This window comes from Candoia aspera, chromosome 2, assembly GCF_035149785.1.
Source record: "Candoia aspera isolate rCanAsp1 chromosome 2, rCanAsp1.hap2, whole genome shotgun sequence".
Taxonomy (NCBI): Eukaryota; Metazoa; Chordata; class Lepidosauria; order Squamata; family Boidae; genus Candoia; species Candoia aspera.
The window spans coordinates 127643218-127660072 of record NC_086154.1 but is presented as its reverse complement, the minus strand read 5'-3'; positions in this window follow the sequence as shown (position 1 = coordinate 127660072).

Here is a 16855-nt window from a genome sequence, read left to right as displayed (position 1 = left end):
CCAGATAGCATAGACTGGAATGTAATTTCAGTTGGTGATCACTCAGTAAGGGAGCCAGGAAAAAAATAAGCCGGTCATCACTCTAAAACAACAAAGGAGACTTTAAAATCAGCGGGTATTTCAAAGTGTCACTGCGGAACCGTGATGATGATTTTTCTTAATGGCAATTGCACCAGCGATCCTCTTCAAAAATCCCACTTTCCATGCAGGAATAACCTTTAAAAGTAGTCTGCATTGAACACAGTGAGTCTTGCAGGGATAACAGAGTTCTCATCCCTCCGATCCCTATTGACCAGAGGGAAGACTTTATGTATACTTTGCATTGGGGGAAAGAGATGAAGGTCAGAGACTAAGGGCAGGGTCTCAGGAGAGAAGCCAAGGACATTCTAAACTATTTGCAGCTTGAATAGGAACATACATTGGTCAGATTAGGCACTGGCCAGAAATTCACTGGTCTTGATATGGCAACTGCTGCTTGGATCTTGGAGAGTCTTTATTTGCCATTCAGACCGAGCAAGGTATTTGAGAGTCAAGTACCTACCCTTGGTTTGTGCTCAGGAGCTAAGACTTCTGGAATGTGAAGCGGGGAAAAAGGCAAGTCAGCTGTGTGCTTGCTGAAGAAATGTAGGATATGAAAAGACCCCTGGAGTCAGGCCTTGTCTGAAAAGGAAGGGGAACAGCTGCAATCCAGGGCTTCTGTTCCAGCAGGAGCAGAAAAGAAGGTGATGTACTAATTCACATATCACAGTTGTCTAAGTATTTGTTTACTGAGGTTTTTTTACAGATCCCTTGTCTGACAAAAGTCCTTCAAAACAGCTTACATAACAACTGAGACCTTAAAGCTATTTATCTATGATAAAATAACAAAAAATGTGTAAATGCTAAAGCAGAGCAGCAAAAAACTGAAAGACACAAAAAGCCTTTTCAGTATTTGGCCCTGAAAAGAGAACCAACAGCTCAGTAAAGGAAAGTTTCTTTGGGGGAGTGTTTTAAATTCAAAGGGCAGTCCTGTCGCAGGTCACTTCCCCATCTTGCCTTAGATGGAACCAATCACAAAAGTTCTGGTTGGACCTGGATGCTTGGGCTCCATATCAGCAATCTTTTGTAAACTTTGCTTAGTCTGAAGTCTGTTAAGATTCAGTCCCAGGTAAATATGCGTAAGATTGCAGCATGTGAAACACTAGAAGAGGTTATGACTATCCTCCCTGGTGCCACAACAAAACTGAGTCTATCTACCTACAGTATCTATCTCTTACACACCTTTGAGACAGCTGTCTTGATTCCTGGGGTTTCCCTAGACATGCCATTTTCCTGGCAACTTTTTTGGAAGTGGTTTTCCATTGCTTTCTTCCTAGGACTGAGACAGAGTGACTTGCCCAAAGTCAATCAGCTGGCTTCCTGCCTAAGCCCGGACTACAATTCATGATCTCCCGATTTCTAGCCTGGTGTCTTAACCACTACACCAAACTGGCTTTTGAGGCAATGATGCACATCACCCCAAATATAATTGTCTGTGACAGATGATAATGCCATCGACCACATACTGCCCTGCTGCACCACCTTCTGAACACATCACGATGCCAGGCTCTCCACACCTCTGGGGCTGCCTTGCATTTTCAAAACTGCTGCCTTCTAAATGAGTTTGCCTGCCTGAGTAACTGATTTCTCTGAGCATGAATTCTCTATAGTCACTGATTCTCAGCTTCATGTGTGAACTGATTCCACTGGAAAAGCCCTGTACGTTGGGGCAACCTTATCATATTTTTTCAATGCTAATTCTGTCACAGTTCATGCTATACCGCAATTTGGTAATTTCAGATACATTGATTGGATTCCCCAGAAGTCACTGCATAGGAATGGTAGGTGAGGCTTGGTGCAGTGGAGCTTTAAGGAAGAGGCTTCTTCTATTGTTCCAGAGGTGGTGTGAACCTTCTTTTGGCCAAGGGCTGTATATGCTTCTGTTTCAGAGAAGTTACTCTTTGTGGTGAGTCACCATCCCTTTGTTCTGATGGTTCTATAGCCATAGAACAGACAGGATACTTGACATGAGTACAGAGGGATCAGTGCACACATTAATTTTAAAAAGTGAGTTTAATTTCAGAATCAGGATCTTGTGTGTTAGTTTCTTCTGATTCCAATTCTGTTGTCAGTGGGAGGGCAAAAGGAGCAGAGGGAAGGACAGATTTTGGTTTGATTTTAGTTAGGGCTGAAGACAACAGTAGCTAGCCACTTGCTTCATGAATCCACTATACTGTATATAACAAGCTGGCTAAATTCACATTACAAGAGAGGTAATTGTATATATCTGAAACATAGTTATTTCTGAATTAGGCATTCACTGTGATGAGTATTTTACTCTCTATTGTTACGCAGTACTATCTGTCTGGGACTTAGGTGTATTTTCTTAAAGAAATGCGTATTTTAAAAGATGTAGGATTGTCAGCCTGACACAAAACTGCTGAGAATAAGGCAAGTGCAGATTTCATATTGTGCAAATGGGGCTTACTGACTAGTCAACAAATGTCATACATTTTGGAACACAGTTATTTGCTTTCCAGTTTGAAATGACAGCATATATTTATTTAGAAAGAAAAATGAAAAATGAGGACTTGAATTTCTCCAGAATAGCACTATTACATTTATTTATCCTCACTGATCAATGTAAATAAATGTGATACTGTACTTGAATTCAATTTCAATCCAAGGTGAGCAATTGGTTCAACACAACACATGAGTTTGGCTTCTTGCAGTGGTAAACAACTTCTCCATAACCATTTGCATTACCTTTCTACTCTTCCCTGTATATGTGGTTTGAAAGAGAACTACATACTTTTCTCCATTTTTAATTGGGGAGATAGACCATACTAGCTAGATCAGTCCTCATCAGAAAGGCATAGCTGATAAATTATCCACAGCTCTTAGACACAGTGCTGGGGCAAAACAGGGTCTTGAATCACACCCAAACTCCAGCTTTGATCTTGCAGGGGAAGAATATCTGCTCTGGGATGAGAAAGGCTCCCTCAAATTGACTGATCCCTGTACCACCAAACCATCAGACTTGCCTGGATTCAATTCTAATCTGTTGCTCCTCATCCAATCCACAATCTACTTTAGGCAAGAACCAGTCAGGGAGCTTACATAACTAACAAGGATGGAAAAATAGGTCCAAGAGCCTCATAAAGATGTTAAATAGCATGGAGGAGAAGATCAAGCACTGCAGCATCACACATGTAATGGAGTAGAAGTTCCTGAATACTACTTCCTCAAACCTGTCTTCTCTTCCTCCATATCAATCGGCCTCATCCCTTAGCCTCATCATCCAGTTTTATTCCTCTCTCTCCCTTCCCTTCCCTTCTGTTCCCTTGGCCCCTATTCTTTTCTCTTATCCCATCTCCCTCTTCCTTTACTAAGAAGGGAAGGGAATGTGTATGTGCATGTGTATGTGCATACTTATGTGTTTTTCCATGTGAGAGTGACTTGTATGTCAGAAAAGAAAAAGTTGGTATATGCAAACAGAGATAAATTAATTTTGTGAACTGAGTATCTTATTATTGAAGCTAATTAATTTTCATTTGCAGTTATTAATACATTTAGTTTTATTTTTTGTCCTTGCGTTGGCCTATTTTTGGAGTGTGGCTTCTGGAAGGTACATTCTCTCTCTCTCTCTCTCTCTCTATATATATATATATATATATATATACACACACACACACACACATACACACACATACAGACAGACACATATACAAACATGTGTACAAGTATGTTGTATGTACCCATTTATTGAGGGCAGGGGAATTATCTCCAAGAGTGATTTCAGGGTTGAAGTTGGCAACTGAATATGGGCATTGCCACAAGATTTTTCTCTGTATTCCTAATTTTATTCTCTCTCTGTTCTTCCATATCGGGAGGGTCATCTTGAATTCAGGGACATCTTCCAATTATATAGGATTTAATTGCAATTTGGTTTGAATGCTAGTTTGAAAAGCATGAATGAGGTATGTTCATATTGAAATACAAACTGAATTCCCATTCATGATATACATATCACACAAATCTGTGGTTCTTGTTCATTGCATAAATATTTATTATGGCCCATACCAATCACTGCATTACTGAAATGGCTTCATAGCTTACAGTATATATTATGACAGCCCCACAGGGATATTAATACAGCAGCTGGGTAGAGTGAGCAAGGCTACAGCATCAAATGTGCTGAATAGCCAATCCACATGAATCAGATGCAGAGGCTTCTGAAGCCATCCTCTTTGTCATCTGGCCACCCTATATTCCAGCCAAGGGTACAGAAAGAAAGTGACAAGCAGTGAGCTAAGAACCAAGAGCTACGAAAAAGTCAGAGCATCCATTTACCCTTCTTTATAAGGGTCTGTCCTCTAATGGACAAGGTCCTCTATTTCAGAAACAAGGAATCTCGAGCCCACCAGACTAGACCATCAGGCTATATTCCGCAAGCAAGCCTCTTCCCCAGAGCCTCATCACTTGCATTCCCCCACCTTAGAAGCTGGTGCTTCCAGGTTGTCCAATTTGAGGGTGTCCATAAATGTTAGCTTTATTTTGACTTCCTTGCCCTCTCCTGTCTGACAAAGGGGCGGGAAAGTAGGTACTGGGAGCTACTGATGCTGGGTCAACTTCCTTCTTTCCTTACAGCTGAAGCCAGAAAGAGCCAGCACTTGCAGGTGCTCCAGATGCACAGATGTGTGGGGCAGCCAAAGCTGGCTGTAGGGGAGCCAGGACTCAGAGAGGCTCCAAGCTCTTCTGTCATTACCTTCAGTGAGCCCAAGTGGAGAGACCCTACCACAGACACCCTACTGTTCCCTCCATCATTCTCCTTATCACCCCTATATGCTGAGTTCATAGTTCTGCAGGGGAAGACTTTCTTTCTGTACAGAGACTTTGGATTTGATATGGACTCCTGGTTCTTCAGGATCCCACTTCATGTAGGGAACTTACCTAGATACCAACAACTCCCTGCTGCTGCCAAAGTTTGCCTTGGTCATCAAGGATGGCTGTGGACCGATCAGGACTTGCCATTTTTTTCTCACCTTCCCATGTTTGTTAACATGTCACAGAAGGTCTTGATAGAGCTTACCTAATGGTATGTGCATTTTCTTGTTTTTCTCTCCATTCCCATTCTTTTTTCATTTGTGTTTTGTTGGTTAAATTGTAAACCCACAGGCAGAGCCTGCTATGCCTATGTATGTGGCAAATCTGTGGACTGCCTGGAAAATGTTAGGCATGTATAAATGATGACAGTGAAGGCCCTGGGAATGCCATTTCTGCTACTTCCTGTGTGCTGGAGACTAGGCCTGGTCTTCACCCTGAGGAAGCTCTTTAAGGTTGCCCAGCAACTGCCGCCCATTTTCTGGCAGAAAACAGGCAAAAAATCTGATGCCTTGCGTGACCTTCCACACAAAAAGTTGACAACTGTATCTCCACACTATTAAAAAGTGTTGTTTGGTTTTGGAGGACCCTCTAGCAGCTATTTTGACTCCACAGAAACAGAACCAAATGGAGGCTGTGAATTTCATGGGGATGGAGAAGGAGAAGGAGACAAAAGCTGGCCACCAAACAGAATATATTTTATGTAGTTTGAACCTGATCTGTCTGCCTGAACAACATAAACTATATAAAGCTTTAAAATTTTTAAAAGCAGCCTAAATGGATGAAAAGCAGTGTCTAGGGAACCCATGCACTAAACACAAAGTATACATCCTAAGAAGCATTTTGACATTGTATGACAGCAACCAAATTATATAACCATCTTAGAATTTCTGTAGAAAATGTTAAAACTTATTACCAAATTTCAGAAGAAAAACCATTCAACACTTCATGCCTGGGAAACTATACGTAGGACTATTGCAAAACCATTGGAAAAGACCCAGCTAACTTTACTGGATGTTGCCTTTTAGAAAATTCTTTTTCACTCTCATACAAGGCAGCCATTCATTTGCTTAACAGTTATACAGCTCTGGTTTTATCTTTTGTAAAAATGTGGGGTGCAAACAGCCAGATATTGTGGATAAACTGCCTCTGCCAGTCAGCTCTTTTCATTATAGCAGGGAATGTCTTCTGTTTAACAGATTGTGAGTGTAGTTCTCAGCAGGCCTATTAAAAGAAAAGGATAAGAAATTAGGAACAAGAACATCTTACACAGACAGTATTCCTTTCCAGTACATCTTAGAAGTGCAAAATAAGTTGTTGATGCCTATTCTGAAGCACAATGGTTTAGCACGTGCTTTGTGTTTATATTTAATGGCATACTGCAGTACTCTTTATTTCCTTCACTCACTGCAGGGATTTGTATTGAGATATGAAAAGGATTCAGTGTTGTGGCCTTGGGCTAATGAACTGGACCTAATGTGATACCCATGGCAGTTTGGCTTAAAAAAAATAAGCCACCTGGTGATGGGAAAATGCTGCCAGTTAGGGGAGGAAATTCTAGGTAAGACTGACGAATAGTCTGACATGATATAAGGAACATGTTATAGGTTTATGGCAGCTCAGAAGACCTATAAAGATCAAATCACAGGCAACAAGACCTGTGTCCCCAGTCTGGCAGCATTTAGCATGCAAAACCCAAAAAAGTTTGGCTGAGAATTCTGGGAGCTGCAGTCCCAACACATCTAGAAGGTGCAACTTTGAGGAACCTATCATCTATCTGATGAAGTGGACATCGATCCATGAAAGCTTATGCAATAAGATGTTTATTAGTCATTAAAGTAACACAAGAGACTTTGATGGAAAAGCTTTGTTGGAAAAGCATAGGCAGAAGGAATTTGATATTATTAGCATACTGATGATGTTGGCTTTAATCTCTGATAGGGTAGTACGCCGTCTCTCCTAAGAGCACTGGGTGGGCTGGTCTTGGTCCTCCGAGCATGCTGTGCAACTGTGGAAGCAGCAGTAAACTGAGACAGGCAGAAGAAAGCAGGAGGCAGTCTGAAGAAAGACCAAGTAGGCTGCTAGTCTCACGGATGAAGCTGTTCTCCAGTGAGTCTGCAGAGTGGTTTCGGAACTCTGAGAAAGTGTCTTAAGGTTGGATGCCAAAATACTTTGTGCCTCTTTTTGAAGTGATGCTTGTAAATTGCCTATCTGCTTGGGTGTCTGGGGCTAATTCTGTCATGATGCTGGCACAAACTCCTATTCTGCTGCATGGTACAGTGTCTGCAGTCTGCCCCAATGGCATTGAACAGTTTCGTGCTACAAACAAAAACAATGCTGCCATTTTTCAACCCATGTAGTAGAAGCTTTTTAAAAATATGCTATATTCATTGTAGATAAAACATACAGTTGGAGACTCTAAGGTTGAAAGAGGGGTATATGCCATAACTGTTGCATTGTATTGTCCATACAAAATGTATGGGGTACTTTGCCACAGTCTGCCATTGCAGTCTCTGATGGCAAATAGGAAGATTAATGCCTGCAGTTCCAACCACTTTTCATATCTTTACAGTTACACATTATTTATAGGAATCAATTAGCTCTCTGTCTCTGCTGTTTTATTATGGGACTCTGTTCAGATCTCTGGTATGCCCTTTTAAAATGATGATGGATGATGGGCTTTCAAAATGAGTAAAACATGGACCATCCTGGGGGAACAAGCAGAGGACAGGAGCCTTAAATGATGATAAAGCATAACCATGGTGAGACAGTAAGAACCTGTCTATGGAATCAGTGTGACTTCTGTTATGCACACAGCTTTTTTCCCTCTTTGCTGAGGAGTCTTAGGTGAACTTTCATTTCTTTTTGTTTAAAGAAAATGGGAGCAAGAACTTGTTCCACAACAACTGACTTGGGAGAGTTACACATTTGCAGCAGATTTGCGTTTCAGTAGGACTGCAGGAAGCCTTTATCCCAAATATTAGAGACTCTGAAAGAGTGTCTCATTTTATTTGTCTGCAGCAGGGGTCCAGAACATTCAGGGGGCTGAAGCCAGGACAAGAAATACTTTTAAATAAATTAAAAGTTAATGTACTAGCCACAGTTGCTCCTCATCTATTTGATAATTCCCCCTCTGTCTAAAAATTATAATTTAGGTTCAAACTTTTGGAGGCTTTCTGGGGACTTTTAGCAGTTTTAGGGGCTACAGCTAGTGTACCTCTGAACTAGAATAATGCTTGCATTTTGAGAGGCTACATGGAGGTTGTGCTGCAACTAAATAGACCAAGGTCCTAATCTTGTTACTATGTGTGGGACACGAGTCAGTAGTTTTGCACTGGAAGACTCAAGATGGCCCTATAAAAACAGTTAGGAAATAGAACATTTTATCTTGTATTGATCAAGGGATGAACACATCTGGATTACTGAAAGTTCTGTAAAGGGTATGCTCGGAGGTTTTAGACAGGATGAGATTGTCAACTAAGAAATGACAGATGGTTTGTTTTGTGGCTGATCAGCTTCCAGTCTGAGACAAATCTATTAGAAAAATTAAGCCATCATGGTAGAGCTGTTACTAATGAGGCAGGAAGCCAGGCCAAACCGGGGGTGTGGGGCATGGAGGGAGCTTCAGGCAGACAGCAGAGACCAGCACAGAAAGGTTTCCAAAAGAGAGAACTAGAAACTTTATTAAAAACTGTGGAAGGAAGTTCCCTAGAAAAAACTTCATATTTTGATAAAAAAATGTAAGTGGGACAAGCAACAGGGATGGACCATGTTTGCATGAACAGAGACTTAGCTCAGTGCGTTCTTCCATGGATGGTACCCAATGCCTACAAAAATTTATATCTACTCTTTAAACTCATACCTACACTTGGACATTAATAAAATGTTATGTTATATTTGCCTCTGTATACAAATGCCTTTAGAGAATTCTGAGTCTCACCAGAATTCTCACCAGAGAATTCTGAGTTTTACTTTTGGGGACATGTCATCATCTTAATGATCACAAATCTTTCTAGAGAATGTAGATGTTCCCAATCATTAACCCATATAAAGAAAAAAATGTCTTTGCTTGTTACAACTGAGGATTTTTCCTATGATTTTTCCTTTTTGTTTGACGTTTCTTATATCCTATATCAATTGCTATAGCCCTCAACAGAAATTCCAGGTGATAGAATGAATATATTTCAAGGTGAGCAGAATCACAGCTGAAGAGCTTTTCTGGCCTATCATGGTTACTCAACAATTTACAGAGCCCATGTTGCTTCCACCAAATGTGTGCCCTTACACTAAACTGCAAGATGCAACAACATGCTGGAATAAGGCAATAGCAAAACCAGTAACTTGTTCTCTGAAGCCAGCCAGCTTAGAGAATACCTGCATCCTCAGAGCCTGCAATCCTTTAAAATATCAGTTGCTGAAGTCACAAGCAGGAGGGTGCTGTGGGAAAGGAGTTCTGGATTAGATGGACCTTAGTTCTGATCCAACACAGCTCTTCATTATTACCTACGTATTAATAGAACAAAATCCCTGGGATCTGGTACTCAGAGATATCTTGACTTTGGTCTTATCTGCACTGCCTGGGTGTCCCACTGTCTCCATCTGTTTCTGGAGGACAGAAATGGACGATGTTGCCCTCTATTAATCTCCCATTCACTGTCAAAACTACCTCAGGGCACATTTATCTGTTCTGCTTCCAAAATGCGTGTTCCCAACTTATATCGCCTTGAGTGTTCTTCCCCATTTGGGCTACAGTGCTTCAACGTGTAGCAGGCTAACCTCAACAGTTCATGGTCAGCTTTACAGAGGAAGGACTGCTCCTTCAATAGAGCCAATGCTTATGATGAACTCTGATAGTTTCTATGCTCCGTTTTACCAGCACTGTTGAAACAGCACAGTGCTTAAAATCTTTGCTTAGCACAGGGAAGGGTGCCAGTTTCAAGCCCAGCAAAAACATTGGGGTGTATCATCATCATCATCATCATCATCATCATCATCATCATCTTGAGTAGCTAATTTTATCCCTTGGCTTTTTTTTTAAAAAAGTCCAGGGGTTTTATCAGTTTGCCATTTTCCCAGTCATCTGAAGTGGAATAGTTTTACCCCTAGCTCCTAGGTAACTCATATCCAGTGCTAGAACAATCTGATAATTAGAAATGTATATAATTCAAAGTAGTCATTGAGCTGGGTTTAGAGGTTGGAGAGAGTGGGGGCCTGTAGAGCTCTACAGGCCCTCACTCTCTCTAACCTCTAAACTAAATTCCCACAAAAAGCTCATTTGCTGTTCTTTGGTCCAGGAGTTCCCCAGGGCTGTCAATCTATTCATAGGAAGATATAGCTGCAGACCCTACTAAACCAACTTAACTTAAGCAATATAACTAGTCCCACCACCACCATCACGTACCTCCAGAGAACAGAGAAAAAACCAGCTACAAGCAAATAACCCAAGTGCTTCTGAAAGCAACCAGGAACCTCATGCAGAAAGCTACACGTTTCCTTATTCTTAGCCTCTTCCATAGCTCCCTTGTAAAACACTTGGTTCCTCCTCTTTACTGTAATTGGATGACCAACATTGCTGGCCCCCAAATGGTATATGTGCTCAGTTCTTGATAGGTTGTTGTGCCCTGGATTGTACCCACTATCAGAGAACGGTGATTGGTTTTTATCAATGTCAGTTTCTGACCTCACAAGGGCTGGCTTGTTATTGGCCCAGACATCCCCATTTATGCCAGAAGGGCCATCAAACTCTCCTTTATCCCTCTTCCAGCTGTGACTGAGGGAGAACGAGCACAAAAATGCCACCAATGCATTCCTTCCCTCTCCAATTCCCCAGCGTGTAGCAATAGCGGATCTACTACCATCTATTGCTTAAAGTGTACTATTGCTCATATATCCAGGGGAAGCACGTGTGAACCTCAGAACAGAATCTCAAGCAGCAGCCTTGAGTCTTCAGGAGATGAGTAAAATGCAGTTAACTTGGAAAGAGTCCCCTGATGGGAGGAGATGGGCGGGGACAAATTAGATAAATAATAAATAAAAAATAAAAATAATTATGGTGGATATTGTTTGGCTCAACAGTGCTTGGGGGTGCATGTTTATTTATGTATTAAAACAAGAATTTCAGTTCTATCCTACAATGTTCTCCCTATTGTAAGAGTGCAAAAGTGCAGCTCAGGTCTGTGTCCTCTCTCCATATAACCCCCCGCCTGCCTTTTCCACTCTCCTTCAAAGTGTGCATTGCTGTCACTATTGTAACAGGCAGGCTGTCCCCTGGAGGGCATATGGGTGACATGACTTAATATCTGTCATACTCAATCCATTCTCTCTCTCCCTCTCTCCCCCCATACGCCTCTCTGCTTGCAGCCAGTTTTGATTTGCAAAGACTGATGGGTGCGTCCAAACAGCTTTATTGGAGGACCATTGTCAAACTCCAAAGCTTTTTGGGGAAAAGGGATATTGAACAATAGAAAGCAGTGAATGCTGCACTGGTTTGGACATGCATTACTCACTGTTGAACAGAGTCGTGGGCAGACCCGTGTTTGTAGAGGATGTACGTTCTGGAGATGATGAGAATCACCCTGGCCGTGTAGGAAGAGAGCCGTGTTAATCTGTGGTAGCCCCAAAGCAGGAAGAGTTTGGTAGCACCTTTTCAAAGTAACAAATTTTATTAAAAGGCAGAAGCTTTCATGAGCTATAGCTTACTCATCAGATCCATGAAGTACATGGACTGATGCAGGATTTAAATGGGGATGAAGGGGGGTAGGGGAAGAGGGAGGAAGTTTATAGGCTACCTCAGAAGATCTCAACAAACCTCAGCGGTGGGTCTTTAACACATGACAATGGCTAATTGATCAGGTACTGTAATCTGCATCTGCCTAACTCTCCTTTCCCCCACTCCCTCCACCTCATCCCGGTTTAAGTCCTACATCAGTTTAGTCATCCCGTGCATCTGATGAAGTGAGCCGTAGCTCACGAAAAATGTGTTCTCTGAAAAGGTGCAACCAGACTCTTTCTGACTCAGTCCCGGTGCCGCTGTTGTGAGTGGGTTTTCCCCCCTTCCTTTCAAGAATCTCAGACTCCAGGCTGCCATGGATTATTTACTATTGGTGGGATTTAGAGTCCACTATTCATTAAAAGAAATATCAAAGGTGTTTACATTACAAACGTTTACAGTAAATATATAAAATATAAAATGAGTAAAGCAGCCAAACAATAAGTAAGCATTTGTTGGAGCTGTTGGCAAGGGGGCAGAGAAAGGAAGTCAAGGGAAGGTCTGTATCAGTAGACAGGATCTTAATTTATGGTGGAAACCTTTCACGGTGGGGCTGGCCTAATCTCCCAGGGATTTTTCCATAGTGAAGGGCACCAGAGCTAGCTGTGGTATAGTCAGCAGGGTGTCAAATATGGAGAGGGCAGAAAGAATGGCTGGCTGTGCACATTCACCTCTAGATGATCATGGACGGTACTTCCCAGTGCAACTGATCTGGCTGTTTGGTTTCTTCTCTGGTTGGATGTGTGATGCCTTCTCTCCTTCCTCAGCCACCGGAACCCTGCCCTGATGTTTCTCACCTGAGGCATCTTTTTCTTGCATATTACATAGATATGTCAGCCTTGAGGAAAAGATGATAGGCATGCTGCAGTCAAGATGGATGGATGTTTGCAGAAGGGCTCAGAAAAAGATCAAGATAATATGGAGACGTGATCTGGGTACAGAACAAATAAAGGTTCAAGAGTTAGGAATTAATGCATGTTTCATGCCAACAGTTGCACAGTTGCCAAATATAAATAAGCATGAATTGTTTACTCTACTAGAATCACTGCTGATCTTTACAGGCATTAATTTGCATATTTTAACATAACTGCACATGCATAACTGTGGTGTTGGAGGAAAATTCTGAGAGTGCCTTGGACTGCAAGAAGATCAAACCAGTCCATCCTCCAGGAAATAAAGCCAGACTGCTCACTTGAGGGAACGATATTAAAGGCCAAACTGAAATACTTTGGCCACATACTGAGAAGACAGGACACCCTGGAGAAGATGCTGATGCTGGGGAGAGTGGAAGGCAAAAGGAAGAGGGGCCGACCAAGGGCAAGGTGGATGGATGATATTCTAGAGGTGACGGACTTGTCCCTGGGGGAGCTGGGGGTGTTGACGACCGACAGGAAGCTCTGGCATGGGCTGGTCCATGAAGTCACGAAGAGTCGGAAGCAACTAAACGAATAAACAACAACAGCACATGCATAAAAATATTGTTGTTTAAAACTGCTTCTCTGGGAGAGGTGAGAACTAAATATTGTTGGGTGGGGTTCAGAGAGAAGTTCCCAATCCTACAAACTAATGTATCTGAAATAGTATTTTAGATGGATTATTGCATAATCACAATAAAATAGTACAGTGACTCGGTGATCTGTTAAAATCTTACAGTACTTCCTTATAATGTCAGTGCACTGCATACACCTCCTAGCTGGTGGATAAGGTAACTTGTATTTATTAAAGCACATAATTTGAAAGCCTTGATTGACCAAAGGCATGCTGTAGAAAACAAAATCTATGCACTCATTCATTGACTATCATGGCATGAATTTCCTTTTCTTTTTTTCTTACGCATATCATCTTTAATTTATTTGGCTTCCTATCCCTTACTCCTTCTCTGCACTTATATAAAGCTGCTTACCAAAAGAGGACATAGGATGGTGGGAATGGTTTGAGTGGCTGAGGAAGAAGAGAAACACACACATACACACTTCATTATATTTTTCTCTGTTTCTTTCAGGTGGGGACAGCTGTGTCCTTTCCAGTAAAACAAACAAAGAGCAACCTAACAATTACTGGTTGATTAAAAAAAAACTTTGCAAAGCTTGAATAACTTTTGAGGTTTGTTTCTCAGATTTTATGTGTACTGTAGTTCTTCAGATAGTCTTCACATATTGTGCAAAATGATAATTAAAGTATGAAGGTTGTGACACTTATTTCATTTTTTCCCTTCCCTAGATTTGCAAGAGTTGTGGATTCATGGTTTGAACTGCCTTCAATGTGTGGCTTAAAAGGTTTCTTTTGGTTTAGGTTTTTCTTAGAACACCTTAATTCACTAAGGACGTTTCTTCTTTTTTAGCTGATCCCAGCTAAGTCATTAACATATTCAATACAGTATCTTGCGCTATCTCTCCAGCTATGAAATCAGATTATTACACCTTGCTAAGACTAAAGAAATGTGGATACAGTGCTGAAATTATAGGAATTGGAAACCCTGATGCTGTGCACAACTGCTTAGGAATAAGTTACTGAATACAGTGAGATTTAGATATATATCTGAGTGCATTGTGAGTTAATATATTTTAAAACAGATTACAGTGTCCACAGGAGGGCAATATTAGTACACTGGAGAGTGATCTATTCTGGCCAGTTCTGTAAATCCTGAGTTCTAATCCTGTCTGACTACTTGTGCAAAAGTTCTTTTTTTTTTTTGGCAGTCTTCCCAGACTGTTGCCTCAAAATATGATAGGCTGGCTAGATGTTCTGGAAGTTCCACTATCTGGAGAGAAGACTGTTCTGGTAAATTTGCTACAAATTGTAGATGAATATGGGTTCGAGATAAAGGAACAAATTTTCTGATGATATCCCAGGGCGCATGTAATGGTATGTGGGAATGACCTTGGGAGAGAGAAGGAAAAACTGTAGTTTAGACAACAGTCGGACAAATGAAATTTGAGTCCGAAGGAGGAGGGGTGGTGAAAGAGTCTCAGAAGGGACCCTCCCTAGTTTTGGGGAAAGTAAAATTGAAGGAAGGGAGGGATACTTTCAGGCTTGCAAGATTGATGTTAGCCTTGCCAGGTAGTCTAGACAAGAAGCACAACCAGGAGTACCAGCTCTATCTTTATTGTAAGGTTACATTAACAGAATCTTGCAAGTCTGAAAGTACCCCTCCCTTCCTTCAGTTTTACTCTCCGCAAAACTAGGGAGGGTCCCTTCTGAGATGCAGCTCTTCCTCCTGTCTCCCAAGGTCATTCCCACACACCATTACAGCTCAGTAGGTGTGTTGTACAGTACTGAGCTGTAATGGTATAGGTGTGTATATTGACCACAAGATCCAATTCGTGCCCTGATTTGGCAATTTGGAGAACAATTCAGTTCCAATCAGCAGAGTCATCCTGAGCTTGAATCCAAAGCAACATCTCAAAACCTAATGTGCTGTGCCTCACCGTTAGAACGCTAAGACCTGGCTCTGCCAACTAGCTTGGGGACCCAATAGTCGGAGGCAGCCCTGGGCATGGTTGATGGTTTGAAGATGCTCTCCCCGCCTTTTAGTTTTTCCTCTTTTAACTTTATATTTCTTGTATTTTTAAAAGGGTTTTTATGACCTTTCATTGTAAGCCACCCAGAGTCACTTCCACAGTGAGATGGGCAGTGTATAAATTTCATAATAAATAAACAAACAAATAAATAAATAAGCTCCTCCTCATACCCCATTTGTGGTTCCTGGCCCCCTGAAATTTGGCAGAAAAATGGCCAAGTTTAGTTGCATGATTTTGTGTTTGCTTGTTTTTCCAAATATTAGGGTGGCAATGGAAGTGGCAGGCTTCTGGAAAACGAACTAATTAAGATGGACAAGCTATATGAAAAAATAAGTTTACAACATTAGGTTATAACATTGTTCGTACATTTTCTCTGACATGATTTGTTTAGAATAAAGGTTATGAGCCTCATTTGCTGGCCAAAGGAGCTCTGAATTAAATTTCTAATAGAAAGTTGCAAGGTTTAAATTGTTAAATATAAGAGATGACAGGTGGATAGCTAGTAAGAAGGTGGGACTTTAACGGAATAACAGACAGAAAGTGTGACAGGTAAGGCATCAGCTGTCCTTTCCCTCTGACAGGTCTCAGCTGTCTGCCTGGAAATCTTATTCAGGTTTTAAGGACTATATTTGTTCCCTCTTGTGTTCGGAACTAACAGTCGTCTATTCATTTTGATTTTCATTGGGATAACACTAATCATTTAGAACTGAATTGGCCTTTAATAGGCCATTTCAATAGCCAGTTCTTTCTACTCTTAACCACATTTTTTTTGAAAATGAGCAAAATAGGCTTTGTCAGATTTGGAGACCTTTAAAAGAAAAATCCTAAACCTGTGATTTTCAACATATCGAAAATAATCTTGCCCATATAAACGTTTGTGCTTGCATAAAGGAAAACAAATCTATAGCATAGAAGTTGGCACTTTTGAACGTGTGTGCTGGGTTTTACAATTTGTGACCTTCCATGCAAAAAACAGTACATCTGCAATAAATGGCAGCCCACAAATGGCTTCATAATCTGATTTTTTTTTCCATAACTGCTTTGGATTAAAAAAAAAAATTCAAGCCTGCATACTAAGCATATATTTGCTTTCTGTGAGGTAAATATACAGAGGAACAGGGCACTTGGCACCAGTCTTATACATTAGCTCTATACCATGACAGTTACTGTACAGTATATACTGTACCTAATTTCATGCCACCTTAGCTTGGTGAAAAAAATCCAATACCTAAGAACAATTGGGGGGGGGGGGGTTGCCACACATTCATAGTGTACCATCTCTTGATTTCTCTTCATCTTTTGGGTGGCAGATGATTGTGGGAACTGAGGAGAGCAGTGAAGAGGAAACAGTTGAACCATGAATCATGAATGAAGAAAAGAAGAATAAGGACAACATAAAATGAAGTTTATTCTTCAGAGTCTGACAACATTTTAGGGCTGTCTTGGGTCTTCCCTTGCTCTGAAAATGTATGTTGACCTTATAGCATGCATTATATGTCTAGAAATTATTGGTTTCTAGGAAAGGGATTCACTAGTACTGCAAATTACAGAATATCTCTTCATTCTATCAGTGTGTCTGTCGATATGATTATAGCATGATATTTTTAAAAAGTTTAAATGCTAATGAATCCTTGATAAATTATTTTGGGTCAATATCCTTTTA